At 45.2% G+C, this 10,222-nt stretch overlaps 1 pseudogene; it reads right to left on the bottom strand.

Annotated features, from left to right (window-relative positions):
* Window positions 1–897: 897 nt before the first annotated feature.
* LOC138520865 (histone-lysine N-methyltransferase SMYD3 pseudogene) overlaps window positions 898–10,222 on the bottom strand; it is a 31,118-nt pseudogene continuing 21,793 nt past the window's right edge.

Genomic DNA, 10,222 nt, shown 5'->3' with positions numbered 1-10,222 from the left:
GGTGTCAAGCCAACCAAGTTCTACTAGCCAAATAGCTCCCAGCTTCCCTCAATTTCCAATCCTGTAATACTGATAATGATGTGTTATTCATATGGTGCTTTTGACAATGCAGTTTGCATAGAACATATTTACATAAAATATCACCTAACCAAAGCTGGTACTCATTTATCAACCTCGGAAGGATGAGTTGGCCGTGCCAGGATTTGAACCTATGACCCGCAGGTCAAACTGAGATCACAACCGCCGCCGCTTAACCCACTGAGCTAACTTACTGGCATATATTTAGGCATGTACTTATGTGTATATTATATACCTCACAATCGCTCCCCTACACGCAGTTTCCCCAAATGCAAAAAGAAACTAGAGGACCTCCTGGTTTGCAATGGCCTCAAAGTCGAACTCGCTCGGTTTACAGGAATGCGTGTTCCATGCCTTGCAAACTATCTACAGTGACTCTGCTCCACTCAGAAGAAGCATATTCATTCAAGATACAGGTATCCCCTTTCCTAAATATGACCATTCTAGTCATCCATTTCAGCCCATCTCCAACTCTAACCCTCACATCATCCCAAATCCATTTAAAATAATCCTTCCAGTAAAGAGGGGTAAACATGTCAGGTTGCCAGCTACTAGTTAAGCATTAAAAGTCACTCGCCCCCTCAGCTCTCCACATGCACACAGCACATCACGTCTTACTTGTCAAGAGTCTATTCTCGCTCGCTAAGGGGTAGTGGCGAGGGCACATTTTGAGACCAGCAGTATTGACATCACAAATGCGTGCGCTCCGCTGCACTCTCACTTGCCCCCTCCCAAGCTACACCACCAGCTCCGCTCGGGCCCCATTCTTCCTGCTTGTCGCAACTATTCCAACTCAACATGCATAGACTTTAAACATCCTTTCCTTATTTATTTATATATTTATTTATTCATATTTGTAGAGCATGCAACAGCCCATGGGCATTGTGGCGCTTGTTACAGAAGGTGAGCACAAACTTAGTTACAATTTACTCTTTTTACATTTTTTTCGGTACAATTTACAATTGATATTTTAAGAGTTTTAGTGACCTAAACTCCGCTTCTCGCATCTAGGAGTAGTGGCCTACACCAATGAGTGGAATGGCTCTCCCTCATGGTGCAGTGCGTCAATGAGTGAGGCACAAGAACCAGCCTAGGAGACTAGACCTCCTAACCTCAGGTGTGCCGCAATTCAAGCTTACAGTTTATAACTAACAGACTTTAACTCTTACGGTATTTTTTTTAAATATAAAAATCCTAATGGATGGTCTTTTTGTAATATAAAATGCCATAGGTGTAATCCACTACCGGTTGCCCATCAGTGTGGGTCTGTTTATGGTGCAAACAAAGACATGTAAGTGAAAGGTATTGGCGAGCTTAAAGGGCAATTCAAGCTGAATTTTATTGGCATGAAACCTTTTTACTCATGCCCTAGAAGTCATTTCATTTAAGCCACAAGGATCTTCAGCTAACCTTGTATCTCTTGCAGGTGCACATACCATATTGGACCAAATGCCATGAAGGAATGGGATTGGAGCTTTGCCAAATGTAGGTTTCTTGTACCTCGGTTCCAGGTCACTTTCTTAATGTTGGTTTTGACAGCCTTCGGTTACCTGAAGTTTCGACGGGCATGATTGATGGCACTGGTCCTTACAGTAGACCCTTTTCAACATTACCCAGTTATGACAACACTTCATTAAATATCTGCCTCTTCCCTTTTGCAGAACTGTAGTGCACCTAACAAGACTTACATGCCCCCATGCGCCTGGGGACCAATTCCGTTGGTGACGGTGCGCAGTACAAATACTTTTAACATTATGTAGTGTTGGCATCAGACATGGCTTGCATCCGCCCACAATGTGTCATGAATGGCTGATATGGATGCTGTCAGACTTGCCCTTCACTTTCGACCTTTGTATATAAAGGCAGGCCAGGCCCACACATCACTGGTATCCACGCCAGAAGCCATTTCTGGGGACGTTTCCAAGTGATGCCATTCCTGCAAAGTTTATAGAGTTGGGTCTGTGGCTCGGTGGACTAATGCATCCACCACAGGGATCCGTGATTGACCTCATGGTCACAGGTTCCAATCCCAGCAGCTCCACTCAGACCGTCATCCTTCAGACGTCGATAAAAGGAGTACCATTGGGGTGGGTAACATTCTAAGCAGATTAACAAGCATCAGAAACATGGGTTATCTTTCCACAGCACCAATATACCACTGTGGGGTTAACATGCATGCTACAAAACCACTGGTTATGCTCTTATTATTAGAATGGTGATTTTCCAAGTGTGGGGCTGATTCTGGAATGCAGTTTCAGAATTAGAAGAAAAGATAACTGACTGCTCGTAGGCATTGTTTATTAATATTGTGTGCTCTGACGTCTTTTGTATGTATTGGTGTCTCATAAAACAAAATAAATGATTAAAAGAATATTGCTCAGCCGGAAAAGGGGTTCTTCTTACAGAGTCCCACCAATCGAAGAATTGTTAACACCTGAATCAGCTCCTGAGTTTGCCTGTGATCGTCGCCATAGAATAACCTCAGAATGCGCAAGGCCTCGCTTAAATTCTCAAGCCCTTCACCACTTTTGCTCATAGCATTCTGCAGCAAGCCCACTTTTCGTAGCTGGAAAGCCCTCATCAGATTGCACCCTGGGTAATACAGTTCATACGGTCCCAGTGTCCGGATGCCATATTCCAAGAACTCCTGATGCAGATTTAAAGGCATGCAAGCATCCATGGCGCTGCTAAGGAGTTTAAGTTGGTAGATATTGTGGTCTGGAAGACGCCCACTGTTCTTTTCCAGTTGGGTCTTACACAGCTCCAGGACCTCAGTCCACTTCCTCTGCGTTTGCATCGGCTGAACTCTGGATACCAAGGCCTTCGTCTCGTCAGACGCTTGCTGGTCACCAGCCAGCATGCGCTCATCCTGGCACCGGGTCCGACAGTAATGGCATTCACACTCAAAACAGTACTTACGCCTCAGCTGACTCTGGCGCTCTTCGGTGGCGTTCAGAGGGTCAATGTAGGTTTTGGTGAGCTCCTCGCCAGCTTCCATGTTCTTATTCGCACAGAGGTAGAAGTGACTGCCTTTAAAAATAACAGTGCAATTTGGGTCACAGCTGTGGTTGAGGAGAGACATGTCCAGGTAGAGCCCGTTGGCAACGTTCTCCATTGTATCGTTGATGATCATGAACCGGTTGCAGAAGACTTTGGCAAAGTATTCTGGAAAGCTCAGGTCAATCGGCAACTGGGAGAGATCAGGGATTTCCGGTCTCAAATACAGACGCAGAATCTCTGCAAAATATTCACACTCCGCCTTCATTGCCTCGCCCAGACCGCTGAAATTGGACATAAGGTCCGACATGGTGTAGAGGTTATTTGACCCACCAGACTTGTTCTGAAGCAGCTTAAAGATAACTCTCCCGACGAGTCTTACTGTATGTGTTGTCACATCACACGTGCTTCCCTTCAGACATTTACACTCTCTTTTGTGATCTGGCCATGCTTCCTTCTGGCATTGTCTGCCACAGTATTTAGCAAACTTACAATGCGAGCACTGAAGTAGTTTGTCTCTCATACACAGGCAGAATTCACACACATTCCCCCAGCCAGCATGGTTGACGGTGTAGGCGAAGGGCTCTTCAACGCACAACACATCCCCCGGCGACACCGGGACCTTGGTGCGTAAACCATAGCCTTTCCCGGGGCTCCGAAACTTCTCAATCTTGAGAGCCATGTTAGCTGGAGAGTGTACTGGAAGTGAATCAACACGGGTACAAAAGGTCTCCACAGGCTCCCTCTGTGATTGTACCTTATGCGATCTTTTGCTAAATAATTGGTTCGTTCACCGTCACGTTGAGGCTCAAACACCGGCAGAATGCGTCCAGTTAAGGCTGCAAGGAAGAAAGAGAGAGAGAGAGAGATGGATACATTCTCTTGGAAGATGATGGTCAAGAAGGACCGAGAAAACATGTGTTGCATTGAATCATTTGATTAATTTAACTTCATTCTAGGGGCAAACCTCTACAGACAGCGGCCTCTCTTGCAATGTGATTAAGGACTATAAGAGACTCAAATTACATTATCTAGCAATACGGGCTACATTATTTCTTTTCTTGGGGTGCCATATCCTGTTGCTACAATAAAGGTTCAAACATACTCATTGGGAATAGTGCTGCATAGTCATCAATTAGAATGTACACATTCTCCGCTGACGGACTTGCAATGCATTTACGCAGAAAGATGTAAGGATGATGCCAACATTATCTCTTGGTATTCACTTTCACCCTTTAGCTTTGCGTCAACAGCTTTTCCCTCCCCTTCCTCGATTCCATCCGTTAATGTCCCCGCAAAAATATCCTGCAACCCCCACATTATTTTTAAATGTGCTGGGGACACCCACGCAACCCCCACCCCCACAAATTATCCCCCTAAAAAATATCGCCTATGGCAGTCCCGACGACCATATATATGGCGATATTTTTGGTGGGGATAATATTACCTGATAGCCCTCCCTCTGCTACATTTGGACCCATCCATCCCTTCCTACAGAGGGAAAACGTTGCTAGTAATCTAATCGATGTGTTATACAAACTACCCAGGATTAACATTGCACACAAATCTATGTGTTGGGATCTTCAGTAAGCCACTGGTCCATGGTCTTCAGTGGTACTAGCGCATTTGGCCATTACAGTTGTGACGTGGCTTTTTATATGAACCCGGTGGAAAGAAATATAATAAACACATTAAGAAAAAAAAAAAAACACCCTGTATTGGAAATTCCAGTACGTAGAAAAGCAGGTTAAACATCAAGCCTACTATTATATTGAAAACATTTTTCGTCTTTTTGACTGTTTTTTTCAATAGCACCCACCCAGATTCATCAATGTGATTTACAGATTAAGCATCTGCCGCAAAGTCCTCTTCCGGAAAGGCGAAGATAAAGACTAGGAGCAAGCCCTTTCCTCCAACCATAATAGAGGAACGTTTGGGGTGAGCCGCTGACTGGACAAGAGCTACTGCCAGCTGTGGCCACAGAAACCAATGAACCTGCGAGTCCTCTCTGGCAAACTTATTGGCCGAGAAGGGCAGAGCAAGGATCCACCTGGTACCTAAACTCTCCTGACAGTGTCCCCCAGCAACCACAAGTCTGGAACTAGCCCTGGGCACTGTTTGTCCACTTTGAGCCAGTTGTCCAACTCAACTGCTTCAAAACGGTATCTAGTATATCCATCGAAAGTCTTTCCATCGAATGCATTTACATCGAGGGGTTTGCAACGAAAAAATATGCACTGAATGCATGTTGAGGGGGCAAGGGGTTTTTTTTGGGTCGGTTTTAAAGGGTAAAAAATGGGGGTTAAGGGAGACCCCCCCATTCAAAAATACATTTGTTGCAACAACAAAAGAAAATCAATAAAAAACAAAAATAAAAATCGATGGAAATGTCCCTCGAGGCTAAAAATTCGATGGATAGGCCATAAACCCTTCAAAAAGACTTTGAGCTGTTGCAAACACCTGGAACTGTTTTTGAAACACCGCTTTGTGATCCACTGACTCGGCCAATAGCATCCTTCTGTTCCAGCCATCTGAAGCGTTGCCAATGAAGAACCCCATCGGATTATCTGACCTTTCAGGCCGAGTTGACCAACTCGGGACACCAACTGGACCATCGTCTATCTGCTCTAGACCCGATTGATTGAAGGCGACTATCACTACAGAATAGCACCACATCGCTCAACCACTTTGAACCAATTTGACTGTGTCGACACCAGCAATCCATTGGGAACTACCGACTCAAAGCATCCAGCTGCCGACCCATTGTAAAGTGCCTAGAAGCCCGGCTCGATGCAGTCGAGCCCCAAGAACAAGTCTAGAAGGGATTTCAAGTAGTTCTGATCCCCTGACCTAATTATAGGATCTCCGTGATTAATTACAAGGCCCCACATTTTACAATGCAAAGCTCTTCATGGGACTGTACTTTGCTACTGAAATTGACTTTACAATTCAGACCCAGAGTGCACCCTTTTATTAAAACAAATGTATATTCTGTGTCTTCTTTTACAGGTGTATGCTACAGTGTTTTTGTTTGGTGTGTTTATAAATTCAGTTTAAATAGAGTCTCCTATTTCTATAGAATCTTGGTTGGACATTCCTTTTACGTGGGTAGTACAGTACTAATGTTTGGACTCCTTCTGGCCTAGCACACATCCCACCTGAAGAGTCTAGCCTGCCCTCGCCCCTGATACCACAAGCGGCAAAGGAGGTACACCTGTCATGCTGTGCCCGTTTCACCCTAATGATTGGGAGCATGCTGGTTTAGAACGCCATTGCTCATCCCAGCACTTCTGCAGAGCACTAGTCATATCGTCACAAGCCCACTCTTTGGATCAGTATTCCGCATGCTCAAGAAAGGGTGCCGATCATGTGGGGAGCGACAGCCAAGATTGCAATCGTCGGTGGATTGCAGCCTCGCTCATTCTGTCTCATCACGGCTGATGTGGTTGCCTGAATGGTCCACGTGCAACGATGGCCATAGAGTGTCATGAATCCTAGATCTAGGAAAAAGACCTGTTTTTTGGTTGAGCATCTTAAGTGCTGGAGCTCCCATGCGCTTCTGTCTGTGGTGTTTGATTGGCCACCTTCTAATACATCTGCCCATTCTGTTTCAAGCGTTGACTGGTGCTTCTGTTTTGTGGTTTGAGACGATACGTCTGTGTAGTTTCACTCTGACGCAGTTCCTGGCAAGTCACGCTTACATATTTTCCTTGAGAGCATTTCAGACAGTAGTTGAGGTACACAATATTGGAGAATTCGCAGTTGTATGCCCCATGTATTTGTATGGTTTGCTTCTGCGAGGTAGGTATGGCCGGTTTTGTGCACATGTTGGCAGGTTTCACATCGCCTACTTGCATGGGTATGTGCCACACCTTGTTTGCTCTCGAGCTGGAGGAAACTCACGTCTGTGTAGATATCGCGCTAGACTTTTCAGTTGATTTTGGAAATTGCAGGAGCTTCTTTGAGAATGCCCCTAACCCTATGAACCCTGCTGAATATTGGCTATAGGTCCTTAGTAATTAAAGTCCCCTAAATAAGTGCTGGCCAAGTGACCACCAAGGATATGGCTTTGGTAGTTTTGCTGCCTGCATTGTAGCAGGTTGCCACCGATTGTAGCAGGTGTCACTGGCTATTTCCAATTGCCAGTCGAATTTCCTGATCCTCTACTGCATTTTAATTCTCACAGCCATAACATATATATTGCCATTATTAAAGCAATCACCACTTATTATTAATCTTCAACCTGTGGAAGCCACACCCAACACACACCTGAACAGAGTAGAGAACTATAGCACCTCAGGACTAGGACTTGGAAATGTATTCCCTCTGATCCCCCTCAGCCCAGGTTTCCATCCTGGGATATACCATGTAATCCTACCCTTAGGGGGGCCCTGCAGAGGTCTTGTGGGTGCATTTGAAGATGAGGCAGAGAATTTGAAAATGATTTCTCTGCTCTACGAACCACAGAAGGCTCATGAGAGCAGACCAGTTCTGGGTGTAGAAAAAGGGATCATGTACAATCGCTTTAGATCCACTGGGTGTTTGCTAATCATTTAAATTTCAATATCCCCAGCAGAGTCTTATAATAGTTCAAGGAACTAATCACCAAGGCTCCTTTTTGCGACTTGTCCAGTATAAAGAAGGGAAAATCCCACATTACCAAGTGCTGTTAAAATAGCATCCTTTGTGAATGGCCTGGATCTTTATTAACTCTCATATCTATGCATTTAAAATTAATATGAGAGCATCACAGCTTTTCCACAAATCGGGGGAGAATGGATTTGCTTCCCTCTTAGTGTTGCCCAAAGCCCCTCCATATTTATTTGTCTGAATTAGGCCCGCTGGATTCCAACCAGGCTAACATATTGCGAGGTTTGTTGACCTAACATTAATTAATTAATCTTTTGTAACGCGCTAGTTACCAGAGACCAGTCTCTAATCGCAGGACCGATATTCAAACCTACAAGAGACCAGTCTCTAATCGCGGGACTGGCATTCGAACCTGTGTTGCCCTGCGTTGTCTTACTTCCAAGACAAACGCGCTGCCCTCCCTGCTACATTTAACCAAATTTCATATACAATGTAGCTGTGACTTCTATAGAGCGGTAAAATGCAGAGGAATACCTAATTTGAGACAGGCATGGTATCAAGAGATAACACAGACAACAGATTTAACAGTTTTGAAAACCTTTATTAAAATATCAGGATGGGTGTAATGCCCAACTTGCCCTATAGCTATGGTGGCAATAGCCCTACCAAAAAAAAGGTAGGAAAAGTCTAAGGGCCTCTTCACGAGGTTGGCGGTATCCCAGCGGAAATTGCACTGGGATATTGCCAACGCAAATAGCGTTAGCCCCACTCGATCCAGCGCTATTAGTGCCGGATCACAAGTAGCGGTAAGGTAGTAAATCCCCTTTTCCCATTGGGTGCATTCGGCCCAATGGCGTTTTTCAGCGCCATTAGATCTGCGCTAATAGCACCGAACGTGGGCAGAAAATGACGATTTTTACCTCCAGCAAAAAGCTGTAGGTAAAACTCCAACTTGCAGCCCAAATCGTGATTCGGTCAACCCCTATATGCATCGCCAATAGCGTTAACCAGCGTATTTAAGGGCTACCACCCAACTCGTGACGAGGCCCCAAGTCCGTAAATCTAACTCAGTCTGTTTGTGTCAAAATCTATGTTTGCCTGCCCGTCTAATATAGAAATGTAGTGTAAGGGATGGGCGCAACAAAAGCTAAATTCCGAGGGGGGTGGGGTGCTAAGTGGTGATGGAAGGGGCCACTTCAGAAAATAGTTGGGGCAAACTTGGAGGTTCTGCCCCCACTGTTCTAACCTCCCCCACCCCCATAGTTTGGTGTGGGGATCAACGATCAAATAGTACATTTTAAAGCACAAGAGACGATGGAAGTCTTTCTTGAAAGTAGCAGCTTGAAAGGTTTACTGCATTTGTTCAAGAACGTTTTTCTGCACAAACACAGTAAAACCTTAGCACCGCAAGTTTCGGGAAAAGCTTCCCTCACCTCTCTGCCTAACAGAATGCAAGTGCGCACATCGAGGGGTGCACCTAGGCTCAAATGTAGGCAGGCTAACCCTTCAAATGTTGGGAGAAGCACCAATTTCAGAGACGGTGGAGGAGTGGCAAAATGACTTGTGTTGGGGCATCTAACTTCTTTACGCATTGTAATGAGACTATTCTAGTGCAGCTTCAATGTTACAGGCAGTTAACTCTCACCTTTAGACTTTACATCTGAAAACACCCACATGAGGACTGCTGTGAAAATGAGCTGTCTCCTGTGCCCCCTACCCTTCCAATCACTCTCCGGGCATGCAAGTACTAAACCCACATCACAAGTTCAATTTCCTAAAAATGTATGCATATGAATCCAGGTGCTAACAATGAAATGCTTTGCGTAACTAATGTTTCCACAAAGCACTTCAAGGGAGCAGACCTCCGTTCTCTGCATTTCATAACATATCCCCAATCCCATCGAAGATCATCACTCAAGACTCTGGTGCTTCTGACCTGCACCATCACTCCGGATGCACGTCACAGTGCATTTAAATTCCATACAAAGCTTGCATTAGATTGCAAAACAACACCTGCTCAACTTTGCCAACTTTTGGTTTTCCCAGAGGGACCTAGAGGATTGGGGGTTAGGGGGGGTATAAAGGGGAGGGAGGGGAGGAGGGGCAGTGACAACACAAAAAAGTCCCATTCTAAGAATAGGGACTTTCTTGAAAATAGCGTTTCCTGGGGTTGCACGGGCCACCCGCGTACTCGCTGCCCTTGCAACTTCATATAAAAATAGTTTGTAAGTGAGGAGGAAAGTTCAAATAGAGTTGCCGCTGCATCCTGTGCCAAGAAAGTTGCTTATTCGTGTTAAAAGTGCAGTATTCAGAACAGTGGTGGAAGTTGAAACTAGTGGTACTCTGCATCCGAAAAGGAGGGAGTGGGGGATGGGGGAGGGTAGGACTGTGCCGGATGGGGTCTGACCCTTGGTTTGCCATCTACAATGTCTCTTAATGCTTTGTGGCTAGACTAGACATTGCCTGGAATAATAAACAAGCACTGGCAAAGCCCCGAGTTTGAGCTTTTGTGCAAGTATGGGATAGGCACTAATCTAATGGTATTACCTCGCCAAAG

The sequence above is a fragment of the Ambystoma mexicanum genome, chromosome 13 (genome assembly GCF_040938575.1).
Source record: "Ambystoma mexicanum isolate Mex_15411 chromosome 13, UKY_AmexF1_1, whole genome shotgun sequence".
Taxonomy (NCBI): Eukaryota; Metazoa; Chordata; class Amphibia; order Caudata; family Ambystomatidae; genus Ambystoma; species Ambystoma mexicanum.
This window is presented reverse-complemented; position numbering and strand designations above follow the sequence as displayed.